Below are 15731 nucleotides of genomic sequence, written 5' to 3'. Positions count from 1 at the left end.
TGCCTACGAAGTTTGACAGATCCTCAAAAGAGGGAGATCTATGATCGCCATGGCCTTAAAGGACTACAGGTGGGTTTTGTGAGAAGGTCCACATTCTGAGCCAGTAGAGAACCCATTCTATATCTATCTATCATATTCACAATTGATTCCTGATCTTATTTTCCTGCTAAGAGCAACCACATGGGGTGAACAAGCAGCACACGTATGCAGTGAATGTGCATCGCTGTCAAACTTGTTGGTTCCCGAGTCCTTTATTCCTCATGCCGTTGGACTGTGGAACAGTCTCCCTGCGGATGTTGTGCAATTGGAACTTGAAAAATTTGAGCGAAGATGCCGTGCATTTTTATCATTAGTTAGTTATGAAAAATACAAGCTGATTAAAAATTTGTCATTTTAATAAATCAAACATTTTTACCTACTTATTTATTTTTTTTTTGGTTTTTTTTTTTTTAATAATGGTTTTATTTATTTTTTTTTAATAAGTGGTCATTTTCTCTTTGGTATTACCTTCTACTTCTTTCATATGAATACCTTATTCATTGGAAGCTTGGATTTCAAGTCAGTGGCCCCTGTGGGCTTGTTCCATATGAATAGTTAAGGTCTTAATATAATAGTATTAATAATAATAATAATAATAATAGTATCTTTGATAATGTTTTATTCCATACATTCAGCTGCTGTTTCATTTGCAGAATGATACAGCAACACTGAAAATAGTTTTTTTACAACAGAAAATGTCAATTTTCTTTGTAAAGGAGTAACATTTGAACCGCTGTTTTTATCCGAATACTTAGTCGTCACAGCTTCAAAAGTATATGTCGTGGTAGTCATCGTATCCGTATTTTCTGAGGGACTCATTTGGTCCATTGAGTTGGTCCATTTATTTTATTTTTTTTGTTAAGTACATACTGTATGTTTAACTTGCTTAATCCTTTCACCTACAATGTGATTGGTATGGCTGCTTTGGTTTCTGGTTCCTCACACTGTTATGCAGCTATATAACTTCATTATAGATAAATGTGGCGATTAGATGTAGCTAAGTATTTGTACTGCAGCCATCACTATAATTCAGTGAATTGAATTTGGGTGTGATGTCACTTAATCAACCTTCTTATAGTTTGCTTTGATATATTGAAAAAAGTTCATGGTTTTATTAATGAGGATTTGTGCTTCCTCAATAGTAGTTAGATTTATTGTCACTTTTTATGGACTGATGCACAGCAATGATATTTTCCTGCAAAGAATCTTGCTGTCTACTTTTGTAAGTGGGCTAATCAAATTGCCTCTTTGTAGTGCCAACTCACCTGTAAGAACAGTCTTCCACTACATCCATGAGAACAAACATGAACCTCTTCGCAGTTGAAAACTCGGTAGTTATGCCCAAGTGCAAGTAGCCTTTAAGGCAGCTATTGAACTGTTAAACTGAGATGTGCTCATGTTTTGCTTTTTGTGGTGGCTGCTCCGCAAGGACCTCTTGTAATGTATCTTGTGCACAGATAGCAGTACATAATATTGAGATACTTATTGACTTTTACAAACAAAAAGGTTTACATAGAAAATATTTTTAGATGTAATAAAATTAAACCATTGGATTTAGTATTTGTATCTTTTGTTCAATGGAAATTTCAGCACTACCAAAGTTTGTAATTTTTGTGAACAGTGTTGAAGCATTTGTAACTTTTACTTTTAATTTACTTTTGTATCTCTTTGTAGGAAGTGGTGATAGTGGCTTTGGATTTGGGCCAGAAGATCTATTTGGCAATTTCTTCGGTGGGGCGGTGGACCGTTTGGCGGACTGTTGGTGGCTTTGGTTTGGTGGTGGGGGTATGAGGGGACAGAGAAGAGGACCCAGAAAAGGAGAAAACACTATTCATCGACTAAAGTAGTTTTAATCAAATGTATTCATATAATTATTCTTGTTTGTTTAAAGACCCTTGGATGAATAGATATTGATTTTTTGATGTCCATGTCTAATTAAATTTATTTGTCTTTTTATCTGGATAAGCAGTTTTGTATATATTGTTTAAACTGAGGCAGTAATTTACTGTCCTGCTGATCATTGTTACTGGCATGTTGGCTTTTTATTTTTTTATTTTTTATTTTATTTTGGAAAGAAATTTTTTTTTTATACTGGCATTTGATATTTTTATAACGTCCCTAGAATGTCAGTATAAGAATCTTAAAAGTTTTTATTTGAAAATAAAAGTTAAAATTTGATATGAAGTAGTTTCACCATTGTTTGGAAATTGACAATTAGGTCAATGGATCTGAGAATAGTGTTTGCACTAGAGGTGTTGTACAGTAATCTATACAGATTTCAGATATTGTTGAAAAGTGTCCTGTAATCTATATTCATAACTATAACTGAAAATTTCAGTTAATTTTTTCTATTTCAGAGTAACTCTCGAAGATTTATATAATGGCAAAATATCTAAACTTCAGCTCTCAAGAAATACTGTCTGCACAGCTTGTGGAGGGTAAGTGTACATGTAGATATATATAGATACATATGTATGTATTTTCACAAAGCTTTATTAGCAACATTTTCAACCTAGTCCCATCATCACGGCTCTAAAAATACGAATAAATATAAAGTACGTATGGTTGACTCTTGTTAAGACCGCACTGTTACGGCCTCTGAGAGAGGTCCGCTTCAGGTTCGAAATGAAATAAAAAAATATATATATTTTCAACACCAGTGCGCGCGCGCACAACACACACACACACACACACACACACACACACACACACACACACACACACACACACACACACACACAGAATAATGAGACACTTTGGCAAGAACAGCCTAAACGCAACACAGCTAGGGGGTTTCTACTGTATGTCAAGTTTTCACATTTTATTGAGATGTCAATTTCGGAAAAGCTTATGTAATATTTGAAATAAGTGAATTGATTTTTTTAAAAAAAATCATAAACTTTATTTAAAACTACATAATAGTATGCTGTTACTATCCAAGGTCATGCAACTTCACTTCTTTAAGGACAAATTTGTGCAATGCAGCAACAAAAATAGGGCAGTCAGGGTTTGACTGTCGCCACCTTATCATTGAGGTTGGAACACTGTTTGTTGCTTGGAAGTGTGGTAATTTCTTTTAGTCAACCTACAATTTTATTTTTTGTTTCTAGTTTGTTTGCAAATTTAGATACATTACTCAAAGATTTTTCACTGAATAATTTTCACATTATTATAGGGGTGGCAGATGGAGGGAGGGGCTGGGGAAGGACTTGAGTAGCAGAAACACAGACACACTTTCTCAGAGGAATGGTATTAAGATTCAATGATTACTATTAGGGCTTATAGTAGATCTGTTTGTCAGCTAAAAACAAGGAAAAGATCCTTCCATGGAATGACAAAAAAGCATATGTACAGTATTCTGTATACTTTAAAAGGAAGTGAATATTCTTTCTCTCATTCTCTTTAGATAATGCTTAATTTACTCTTTAGGTAATGCTTGATTTAGTGGAAGTTGGGGAAAAATATAGTGGTTGTGTAATAGATGTGGTTTCTTAGTACTGTGTGGAGGGAGTATACTGTATCCAAGATATTTGATTTACATGAATCTCTCTTTACAGAAAAGGTGGTCCAGCTGGTGCTCTCCAACCTTGCCGGACATGTAATGGTCGGGGCATTAAAAAATCACTGTTACTCAGCTTGGACCCGGTATGTTCCAACAGATGCAAAGCAGGTGCCCGGATTGCTATGGAGAAGGTAAGATGGTTTGAGATACGAATTTATGATACCATGTTGATGAAGATGATATTCAAAAAAGTTAACAGAGCAGGTGTTTCATCACAAACCCATGAATCCTGTAGAACTGGTTTATTGCAGCCTGTATTATTTTGTTCGTATAAAAAGAGTAGTGAAGGTAAGTCCATGGATGTGCGGGTTTGACTATATGGTAGGTTATAATTCTGTTCTCGATCTTGTCATTTGGTTGTTAGCAGAAAAAACAAGAAGTTCCATTGTTTATTTTTCAGTTTTGGGATAAGTTTTCCTCATTAACTTTAACTTCAATGAATTATCAACAATTTGATTGCTGTAGCAGAGGAGGGTAAGATACAAGGGCAGAGTAAGATGAAGAGTAATGCAAGAATTAGAAGAGATGGTGATCTCAAAAGCTTTACTCACGAGGAGTTCTACTTGAGTTTGTGTGAGCACCTTCCTTCTTTGAATGTTGGCATTGCTGTTCACTGACCTGCCAGTGAAATGTCTATTATAAGTAGGGTTGACATTGGGCTCTCAGAGTTTGCTCATGAACCATTGTTCTCTTGTTCCTTTGAGACACGAGAACTGCCTAAGGTTCTTCTGTTTGTTTTTCAGCATTTGCACACACAAAAGTCAGCATGTGTCGTTAGCCTTAACTTGGTTTGTTTCAGCCAGTCATACGAAGTCTATGGAAGGTGGACCATGGCTTGGAGTGTGGTTTTTTCCCTTCATGAGTCAGCATCAGCTTGAGTTTCAGCCTTTGGTACCACCAGGTCTGATTTTTGTCCATTGCCCTTCTTTGTTGAACCCATCTCATCAATAGTGTGTACTCTGTGGTTCATTTGGAATAAAAGACAACCAGTTCTAATTGCAGTGATTGCTACTTGCTTGTTTTCCATTATTCAGCATTCAACATGCTCAAAGTGGTTCTTCTGTGCCAGAGGATACAGACTACTCCCCCTTCAGGTTGACTCTTCAGTCTGCAGATTAACAAACTTAAGGTGGGGGCCGGCCGGAACCGCTATATATGGTGGTATAGGTGCAAAAAATGCATCATGAAAAAATTCATGGAGCTTCATGTGGCAATTGAGAATACGTATACGAAATATTCGTCAAAATTCCTCTTACTTTCGTAGTTACAGGGAAATTAGTTAACATAACTCAATAAGACCTAAAACACTGATCCGTACAAGAAAATGCAATATTTCTTTCTTTTATCGTAAATAAATTTGGTATAATTGATTGTCAAAAGAAATTGGGACAAAAATGGCATCTGTTAGACATTCCGAGTCGAGAAAGGAGGAACTTCAGGCTCAGGTACCAAGTCCAGTCATGAATTAGTGCGATCACAGACATCAAGTAATCTACATGTTCCATTCACCTCTTGACATTCGCTTGCCTTTACGTATGTTTATGTATGTTTCGGCAATAATTTTCATCATGCCAATGAGGAAAAGACAAGGAAAACATCTCGCTAACAAAGACGAAGAAAAATCGCTCTAGTATTATTACAGAATATCATAATAATTCTCGTAGTTAGTGAAGAGAGGGTAGGGTTGCTTAGTAACGCCCCCTTCTTGCCTGACAGTACACGTCACACTCTGACAAGGCTACGATCTTTGAGCAAAGAGATCTTCATTTATTATAAATAACAAAGTTTTGGTTTTTAGTACCCAAAATGGAATATGAAATTCATAATAATCATGATTTATTAAATTGTCTTTGTAAAAGAAGAGTGACTACTTCGAGTTTCCTCTGACATTCTCTTGCATTTATGTTTATTTATCTTTGTTTCGGGCAAGAATTTCATCATGCCAAGAGGAAAATAAACAAGGAAAAACATCTCGCTAACATACAGAAAGAAAATTCGCTGTAATAAGCCTAGTTAGTGAAGGGGAGAGAGAGAATTGCGTAGGAAGGAGTGCCCCATCTTGCCTCAAGCAGTGCCCCAGGCTACAATATATGAGCAAAGGGATCATCATTTATGATTAAATTATGATAAATAAAATAGTTTTGTTTTGGTTTATTAATACACAAAAAAGAAATATACATTCATAATAATCATTATTTATTAACATTGTCTTCATAGAAATACGAAGGAAAACTTTGAACGCCCGTATCTCAAAAACTATACTATTGACCTTCAAAATCTATCTTCTCACTTAGTTTTAAAGCTATAACATTGGAATTTTGTATATAACTCAAAGACATTATAGAACAATCAAATAGAGCCCTTTTTTTCAATTTTTGTTTCTTCTTTTTTATAAATTTTTTTCTCGTGATTTATAGGGTTTATTTTTTTACCATATTGAAAAATTCATATCTAGCAAAAAAATGACTTTTAGAAAAAAACTCCATCGATTGGAGGTCTACATCAGGTCTATATATGGTAGTAATCCCAGGTCTTCATATTAAAATATCAAGGGAGGAGATAGAATTTGAAAAATGGTTATTTTCGGGATAAATCGCCCTGGCGTCACAAACCGAAGGTCAGAGGCGAAAATCATATGCGGTTTGGAGATGTCCCAAGTCACCTTATTAAGTGGTATGAATATCAAAGTCCTGTCCTTAAAACAAAAAATGGCATTAGCTGGCCGGCCCCCCAGTACCCCTTATATATGGGGTATAGGGCGAAAAACGCAGTCATGAAAAATTCATGGAGCTTCGTATGGCAATGGAGAATGCTTATACGAAATATTTCGTCAAAATTCCTCTAACTTTCATAGTTACAGGGTAATCAGTAAACATAACTCAATAAGCCAAAAACATTGATCCATACAAGAAAATGCAATTTGTTCATATACGAAACAAACTTTCGGTCTTAACATTAGGATAAATACTCAGTGCCAGCTGGAAACCAGTAAAGTTTAAAATAATTGTGTATGCAAGGGACTATTGGCATCTCTGTTTGGTCACGAGACACGTGGAGCCGACCCACATACCCCTCTATAACTCATAACCCCATTAGTTATTTTCTTACCGCCTTTAAGAGGGGACGTGCTTTTCCTCCGTCCTTTAAAGCCAGTTTAGTTTGCCCCCTGTTGTTTTGAATTTGTTGTTTGGAATTCCCAGGCATGTGAACATGGAGTCTTCTCATGCTTCGAGACTTCCTGGATATCACAAGAAAGCAGTTAAAAGCCCGGATATTTCTTCGACGATTTTGATGTCGAGGTACTCATCGAGTAGTAAGTCGTAGGTGCAGAAACTCTTTAACGTACAGTTAATTCGTTGCCCGTGCTTTCGATTTTCATATATTCATATGGATTCAGAATATCACATTATCCACGATATTAGTGTAGTTAGTGAAGAGAGAGAGGGCCGGGCTTGGGGAGGGGTGCTTAGTAAGAATGCCCCCGTCTTGCCTGACGCACACGTCGTGCAGTGCCCCAGGCTACGGTCATTGAACAAAGGGATCTTCATTTATGTTAAATAACATAGTTTTTGTTCATCAATACCCAAAAAGGAAGGAATCTGAAATTCATAATAACCATGATTTATTAACATTGTCTTTGTAAAAAGAGTACTACACATTTGAGTTTCACCTCTGAAATTCTCCTGCTTTTATGCGTGTTTATCTTGTTTCGGCAAGAATTTGCATCATGCCAAAAGAGGAAAAGACAATGGAAAACAAAAAAATCTTGCTAATATACAGAAGAAAATTCGCTGTTATAAGCCGAGTGAAGCAGAGAGAGAGAATTCCGTAGGAAAGAGTGCCCCGGCTATGATATATGAGCAAAGGATCTTCATTTATGATCAAATTATGATAAATAACATAGTTTTGGTTTATTGATACCCAAAAAAAAAAGAAGATAAAATTCATAATAATCATTATTTATGAACATTGTCTTTGGAAAAATACAAAGGAAAACTTGAATGCCTGTATCTCAAAACTATACTTATTAAACCTTCAAAATCTATCTTCTCCCATAGTTTTAAAAAGCTATAGCATTGAAATTTGGTATGTAACTTTGAAAGACAGTATTGAACAAACAAGTGAAGCCTTTTTGTCCAATTTTTATACTTTTTTTTTTTTTTTTTTTTTTTTTTTTTTTTTTTTTTTTGTTTTTTTTTTTTTTTTTTTTTTTTTTTTTTATAGGGTTTATTATTTTTACCATAATAAAAAATTCATATCTAGCAAAAAAATGACTTTTAGAAAAAAAACTCTTCATTTGATTGGAGGTCTACATCAGGTCTATATATAATAGTAATCCCAGGTCTGATATTTAAATATCAAGGGAGGAGATAGAATTTGAAAAATGGTCATTTTTGGATCAATCGCCCTGGCGTCACAAAACCGAAGGTCAGAGGCGAAAATCATATGCGGTTTGGAGATGTCCCAAGTCACCTTATTAAGTGGTATGAATGTCAAAGTCTTGTTTTTAAAAAATGGCATTAGACTGCTGGCCCCCTTAACTTTTTGACTAAAGAGTAGGGAACCTGGAATCAGTCTCGATGGTGTCCTTGCAGGCAGCATAGTGGCTAGACCGTGGGTTGAACTTCCCTATTGAATGAGCCATCATTGGTGTCTCATTTGTCATCTCTACTGCAGATGAGATGATGAAGTTGTGGAGGAAAAACATGGGTGTGTCAACATTTTCTAAAGAGACCTATGTCCACAATTTTTTTTTTCTAATATACAGGTTTTGGTGTAGGAGCCTTGCTCTGTGGAAAAAATTCTGTCTGGCTCTTTTTTGTTATTTTCAAAGTAAAGCTGAGGTAATGGAAGAGGCATTGTGATAGCTGAACTCCTTTAGTCACTGTGAAGTCTCAAATCCTCTAGGGTGTCGAAGGGCTCTGCGATCAAGGCCTTGGGTAAGGGTAAGCCTTCTTTTTTGTGGAATATTGGGACTACTCTAAATGGAACCGTCTATAAACTGATAAGGAGTCTAGTTTTTTTTTTTTTTAATATTCACAAGGGGCTAAAGTCTTCCTGTCCCCTCTTGCCTGTCAGTTCCATTTTGAAGGGGATGTAAATTATAGAAGGGAAGTCTTTATCCTTCAGAACTTTTACAGACCACTTTTCAAGGTCCTGGTTGCCATCTCTCTTGAGTGCAAACCCGTTTTTGTCTTGCTGCTGTGACCTTGAAAGCTGTTGCTTGTTGGTAAGGTGAGAACAGTGCTGGAAAAGAATGCACACAAGTCAGACAGCATAATTCTGGGCTTGTACAGTTGGCTTTTGTGGCAGTAAGGAAGTCAACTAGGGATTGGAAACTTTTCATTGACCCTTTTCCATTGAGCAAGTTTGTTACTACAAACTTGGGTCAATATGGAAACGATTTAGTCTGTGTTGGATTCTATCAGAGGTAACTATGGTAGCTTTTTAACAGATACTTTCGGGGTCTGATTTTCTGTTTAGTAACAAAATTATTTCCTAAAGTATAAAGGCCTTATATACATCTTGCAGCCTTATTTACATACATGCCTTTTGTGACTTTGAAGTATGGCAAAATATCAGATGCCCATCCATCTGGTTTCTGAGAAGTATACCTACATTTTTCTGCAAAGGAACTGTATCAGTTCAAAGCCCAGTGCCTAAGCTCTTGCTTCATAGGCACCCCACTCCACCAGTGCATGCTTTAATGGCAAACTGAGTAGCATTGGTTGGCTTAAGAGACCCTCTTCTTCACCTTGTACTCTTGAGCTAAGTAGTGAGGGAAGACCTTGGTGGCTGGCTGGAGGATGGAATCCTTGTAGTGAGAGTTCCTTTGAATTTACCTCTAGAGATTGTTTTGGTTCTTGGGTTAGGGGTGCATCAAAGGTGGGGTGAGGTAAACACCTGAGGGATCTCTAACCACATCAGGTCTGTGGACAGAGTGACCTTCCTTAGCAAATGAACATCCTAGGAATGAGTGAGAACAGCTAACTTCAGCATTCCTTCAATGTTGCGATAGTTTTCCCTAATCTTGGTATGTGACATATGACAGCATTGAGGGGTAGGGATGGTTTTTCTTGAATTCTGCCAGTTTGTGTTGCAGATGGGTAAGTAAGTACTCAGGCACTTTGCCATGCTGTTGAACTTAAGGCTCTGATGTTCCGACTAGAAATGCTATGGTATACCAGTTAAGCTGCAAGAGACACTTATTGGAGTTAGGTTGGTCTTTCCTTTATGTGCATGGCAGAAGGCTTTTTAACCTTGAGAAACATCCATGATCAATGTGTTTGCTCCTGTTGTCATGGTTGCTGATTTCAATCTTTGTACTGACTTTGAGGACATCTTCAGTCATCCCTGGAGCAATCTGGATGCCTCTGATTGTCTGAGTGATAAAGTGAATGTTTTCTCTGAGTGTTTGGCAACTATGTACAGTGGTCTCCCTATATGGGGGTTCATGGGGATGCATACCACCCCCCCCCCCCCCCCCCCCCCCCGATACCCCCCCCCCCCCCCCCCCCCCTCCCCACCCCCCCCCCCCCCCCCCGACAAATGTTTAGAATCTGCGAATAATTGGAATCCCTATAAAACACAGGAAACTCCCTTTTTTGGTAGGCAAAACTAAAGAAAAACCTCGTACAAATTTTTACACCTGATTTTTATCAGTTTTTTTTTTTTTTTTTTACAAAAAGTGCATTTTATGATGAAATTGATAAAAAAGAAAGAAATTTCTGGATATTTCTCATAGAAAAATATTGTGAATAAGCAATAATGGGTAGATATGGTCCAGAGAGAAATCTGTGAATTGGGAGAACATGAATACGGGGCCCCCACTGTACTTCCATGTTGGCTCAAAGGTGATTGGTATCTCAATATGCTATAGTTCCTGTAGGATTGCCCAGAGATTCTCCTTTGGCTCTCACTTCTCTGTAAGCCACATGTTTTGAGGTAGCCTGAGCAAACAAGAAGTTGGGAAGTGGATCACCTGTTTATGGTGTTTTAGACATGGACTTGCTGGTTGAAACTGTTATGTAGCAGATCATGAACTACCTCATTCCTCTTCAGTGAGACATACTCCTTTCAGTCCCTGCATCTAAAGCTTGAGTCAGGTTTTCTAACTAAAGGGCATGGAGCATTCTTGCTCAATAAGAGTAGTCCATGCTTGGGAGGAGCCATGAACAGTCTTGCCCACTTAGAAAGCTGCAGCTTCTAGAGTAGGATGTGACTATTGGGCTATGTAGCTTAACACAGGTGCCTGATGAGCCCTTGGGGAAGGCCTGAGACAGGTCTCATCTCCAAGATTTTTGCTGGCCATGTCCTCAACAGTGTGTGTTGATGAGTTGCACAGCCTTTCAATCCGTACTTGCCCTTTGAAGGTTTGGAATCCTTCCTGTTCTCATTTCCAGATTTGTGGGAAAAACTCAGAATCATCCATCAGTTTTTTATGAGAGATTTGAGAACTTTTCAACACCTTCCTTAGACCCCTTCATTGGGGATCCTGATGAGGTGTGTTTGTGCCCATGCAAGCCTTATGGTAATATCAATGGCAAATCAGACCTCTTACGCCGAATGGTTGGTGTGTCACTGTAGGAGTGGTAGGCATATAAAATTGGTATCCATGGACACCCTCTCTCTCTAGCTTTGTGAAATGGGTAAGAGGCAGGCAGTTTGTCTTGCGAAGAGGACTGTTGTCCAGCCTGAGTGAGAGTTCATGAAGCCAGCATTGTTGTCCCTTCCCAAGGTAATGTGGGCAAGAGTCTGATGGTGCCCGACTGCCTTCACCTCACTTTATTGTAGGAATGTTCCTCACAAGTCATAGGACACCTTTTTCTCAGAACCTTTGATGTTTGCTTAACAGATTATGTAGTCTTTTAAGCTTTTTCCTAAAAGCATCTCACCTAAGGTACCCTTCTTCCTCTGGAAGGCAGCCTGGTTTAGTATGTGCAAGATTGGCCATGATCCTGATAGACGTTGGGGTTGAGCATCCCGTGTTAAGGGTTTGGTTGGCTCTCCTTTTAAACAGGGGTGGGGGTTTTATGGCAGCAGTGACAGTAAGCTAAGATCTGAACCAACAATTTATAACTGCACTAGATTTTAACTTCCATAAAACCTTGTGATCCCATTATGTTCAGAATTTTGAAATAAAACCTTGTGATCCCATTATGTTCAGAATTTTGCAATCCTTGTTTCTGGTTCAGTTTCATATCAACCTCACGTCCTTTGCTAGGTTTCATAGTTTACAGGAATCATTGGTTAAACAATGAAAATAGGGAGAAAGTTAGCTTTCTAGTTGTTAGCACACAACTGCTTACATTACCAATATTTTCTACATTCTCCCCCAAAAACATCCAGTCATATAAACCTGAATAATGATTGAATGTAGAAATTAGATTTGGAAAAAAAGTCTCACATAAAATACAGAAAAAGATTCATGCTAATATCTGGGTTGATCAGTTAAGATTTGACGAGTTCTCATTATGTTGTTTATTGCAGCTTCTCTCTTAGGTAGATACGCTTAGGTAGTTTCATCCCGGACCTCATCATGCACCACCTTAGGCCTTAAAAGAAAAATTAACTTAAACACAGGTCTCTTAGTTATTTCCCGAGTTTTACCCTTACACAAAACTGCGCCAGTAACTTTTGGTAACTCATTGGTCAATGTTTCTTGAACAATTGCCATAAGGATATTGGCTGGCTTTTCACACTGAATCACTTTGTAAGGAAGACAAGGATCAGGATGGAGATGGCCTGGACAGTTTGGCAGCAATAAGAGACAATGACTTCTTGTCAATAGACTTGAACAATGCTTGCTTTCAGATCCCAGTCCACTCTTTGTCCAGGAAGTTCATTTGCTTTAGTCTAGGAGAGCAATCTTCCAGTTCAAGGTCCTTTGCTTCTGATTGACCATGGCCCCTCAGGTGTTCACAAGGTCTTTGCCTTGGTCTCATGGCTCATGCTCAAGGGATTTGCCTGTTGAGGTACCTCGACGGCCGGTTGGTCTTGTCAAGCTCCAGGGAGAAACCACTTTAAGACAGGGATCACCTTCAGTTTCATCGGGAGCTAGGCATAGTAGTAAACCTGGAGAAGTCCATTCTGGTTCCTAGCTAGAGAGCTCGTTATCTGGGTATATGGATGTAGAATATAGATATAGCAGGGTCGAGAGTTTTTCTGTCATGCCAGAGGTTGGAGAAGTTCCGGTTGGTGGCACGCTCTTTCTTGTTACAGTCCGAACAGCCAGCTCACCAGTGGCAAGTCCTGGGGATTTTGTGTTTTCTGGAGAAGCTGGTCCCTCATGATCACCTTCACCTTTGCTCTTTACATTGGAGACTGAAGGACTTTGGTTTCTGGCGGGAGATTCCCCTAAGCAGAGAGTTCCTTTATCAGAAAAGTGAGATGAGACCTTCATTGATCATTGCATGACTAGAAATCTACGGTGGGAGTCCCTCTGCGTTCACTTCTCCAGACTTTCTCCTGTTTTCGGATGTCTCCATCAATGGTTGGGGTGCTCATCTGGACGATCTCCTTGCCTCGGGTATTTGGAGTTTAGAGAACAAGCTGCTTCATGTTGACATTTTGGAGTTGAAAGCAGCTTTCCTAGGTCTGCGGGAGTTTGGGAGAGGGTAGAGGGCCATTCCTTCGTGCTGATGTCAGACAACACCACGGTGGTCGCCCATGTGAACAAATGGAGGACTGGTGTATCATCAACTCCATTCGATGACAGTCGAGGTGCACCAGTGACTGATCAACAACTCTGTGGAGCTCTCCACCAGGTATGTATTCCAGGCAAGATGAATGTGGTGGCTGACAAGCTGAGTCATCGGAACCAAATCCTGGGCATGTGGTCTCTGTATCAGGATGTGGCAGACAGGCTTTTTCATTTTTGGGAAAGGGCTAGGCTAGACCTCTTCGCTACCTGCTTCAAAGGAAGCCGGAGGTTTACTGTTCAGTGGTCCCGGATCCCCTTGCTCTAGTAGAGGACGCCTTGCAGCATCCTTGGGACAATCTAGAGGTGTATGTCTTCCCTCCGTTTTGCCTGATCCATCAAGTTCTGAACTGAGTAATGAGTTCTCAAAATCTCAGGATGACCTTGGTGGCACCTCTGTGGCCTCAAGCGGAGTGGTTCCCTTACCTTCTGTCTCTTTTGTCAGAAGTTCCAAGAGAAATTCCCTCATGGCAGCAGCTCCTTTGCCAACTTCTATTCATGGGTGGAAACTATCAAGTATCTCCTCTGAGCAAGAGGTTTTTCTCGAAAGGCTGCAGGCCAGATGTCTGGCTATATCAGGAAATGTTTGTCAACAGTTTACCAGGGAAAATGAGCAGCCTACTGTGATTGGTGTCATTGACGGGGTTTGTCTCCGGCTACAGAGCTAGCTTGGGCTTGGTTTTGTGCGTGAAAGGCATGGACATCTCTTCATCCTGGGAAATCTTCAGGAGTTTCGAACAGTCCTGTTCCCCAAGAGAACTCAAGCCTCCTGCGTATGATCTTTCTCTAGTCCTGAATAGTCTCACTCGAGCTCCATTGGAGCCCCTATATCAATCATCAAACAGGGATCTGACTCAAAAGATGGTTTTCAATTGTCAGTCCTATCAGTGTGGTTTAAAATGATGCAGGCCTCTTAGGCTATTTTTAGTAGTGTAAACTCCTTGCACCATGGATCTAAAGTACATGAGAGCTAACATTAAATGGTCGGCCATTGAGCTTTGCATTTTTACGAAGATAAGTAGTTGATATAGGTACAAGGCCTTTTTAGGGATAATTGTATAAAAGGATTTACTAAAAGAAAATTACTGTTTTCTTGACTTTATATATGGGATTGGTGTGAGAGAGGTTTTCTCTTGTTACCAAGGTGCTGTCCAGCAGGGAATTAATTCATAAAATGAATTTGCCTTTGGTAAGGGTAGAAAGAAAGCATTACATAAATGTAAGTTTTGATATTTTGTAGTTTTCAGGTGATTGTGTTTACCTACCCTGTAGGTGATAAAAAGACAAATTCAGTTTCCTGACTTTATCATTGGAGTTGCTGATTTTTTTTTCTCTCCCTCTGCAGGTGAGGTGATTAATGAAAGAGATCGTTGTCAGTCATGCCTAGGTCGCAAAGTCACACAACAAACCAAGATACTGGAAGTGCACGTAGACAAGGGAATGAGAGACGAGCAGCGTATTACTTTCCATGGTGAAGGAGATCAAATGCCTGGAGTAGAGCCTGGTGATGTAATCATTGTTTTGCAGGTAACTTTTGTGTTTGTGTTTGGCATGCCAGTATTTTTTCCTGTTTGTAACTGAGAATTTATAACTATGTGGATATAATTGTCATGTATGACTGTAGACGTGGCAGAATGTTGGCTTTCTTTGAACACCAAGTTCTGATGACTTCAGAAAACAGGACAACACAAATTTTATATTAGTATACTTGTATTGGATTGTAAAGGTACTATACAAAACTCTGATAGTTTCTCAGTCTCATCTTGCTTATGGCATACAGTCCATTTTCTCGAGCGAGAAGTGTGTGGGGCGGGATTTGTGTTGGTAGCCCCGATGAGAAAGAAAATGGAGGCGGGAAAGGAGCCTTTAGTGAGGGTTGAAGGTGTGCTACTGCTTCTTGGGCAATTTCCAAGAATGTGCCTTTGTATAATAACTTGAGTGCAAACTGAACAATATGAAGGGTCTGTCCTAGCCAGCTGGGCGGCTTAAAGTGTGCAGAATGACAGTATGCGTCAGCCACTTGGTGAATGTATGCACCAGTAAGTAAATGCAGGTTTTTGCTCATTATTGCATGTCAGGTGCTACAGGATATTTCTATATTTTCCATATTATAATAATATGAATTGAAAATAAATATAAATACACAAACATTATACACTTACATGCTACAGATACATCCACTTACATGCACTCTATTACCATACATGTGTTCACAAAAATATTCACAGAAAAATTACTTTTAAAGGTGCAGTGCTCAAAAAACATTTGGAAAGCTCAAAAACATTGGGCAAACAACGTGCAAGAAAAATGTGAGAATCTTAATTGGTTCAGGAAATATAAGAAAAAATATCCCGGAGAGACTTAGGGGTGAGGGGGGGGGGGGGTGGGGGGGGGGGGGGGGAATCACTGTCTCGGACTTCAAAATACGTT

The 15731-nt window shown here is 38.9% G+C and overlaps 1 protein-coding gene and 1 pseudogene across 2 annotated transcripts in view; both read left to right on the top strand.

The window, feature by feature from the left end:
• The window catches only part of LOC135206626 (dnaJ homolog subfamily A member 2-like), a 172147-nt gene that overhangs the window by 28300 nt on the left and 128116 nt on the right, over positions 1–15731 (top strand). The gene's annotated exons all lie outside the window — the stretch shown is intronic.
• LOC135206503 (dnaJ homolog subfamily A member 2-like) overlaps positions 1–15731 on the top strand; it is a 29292-nt pseudogene that overhangs the window by 12247 nt on the left and 1314 nt on the right.

This window comes from Macrobrachium nipponense, chromosome 31, assembly GCF_015104395.2.
Source record: "Macrobrachium nipponense isolate FS-2020 chromosome 31, ASM1510439v2, whole genome shotgun sequence".
NCBI classification, from domain to species: Eukaryota; Metazoa; Arthropoda; class Malacostraca; order Decapoda; family Palaemonidae; genus Macrobrachium; species Macrobrachium nipponense.
Note: the sequence above shows the minus strand (reverse complement) of the source record. Positions and strands in the feature narration are given on the sequence as shown.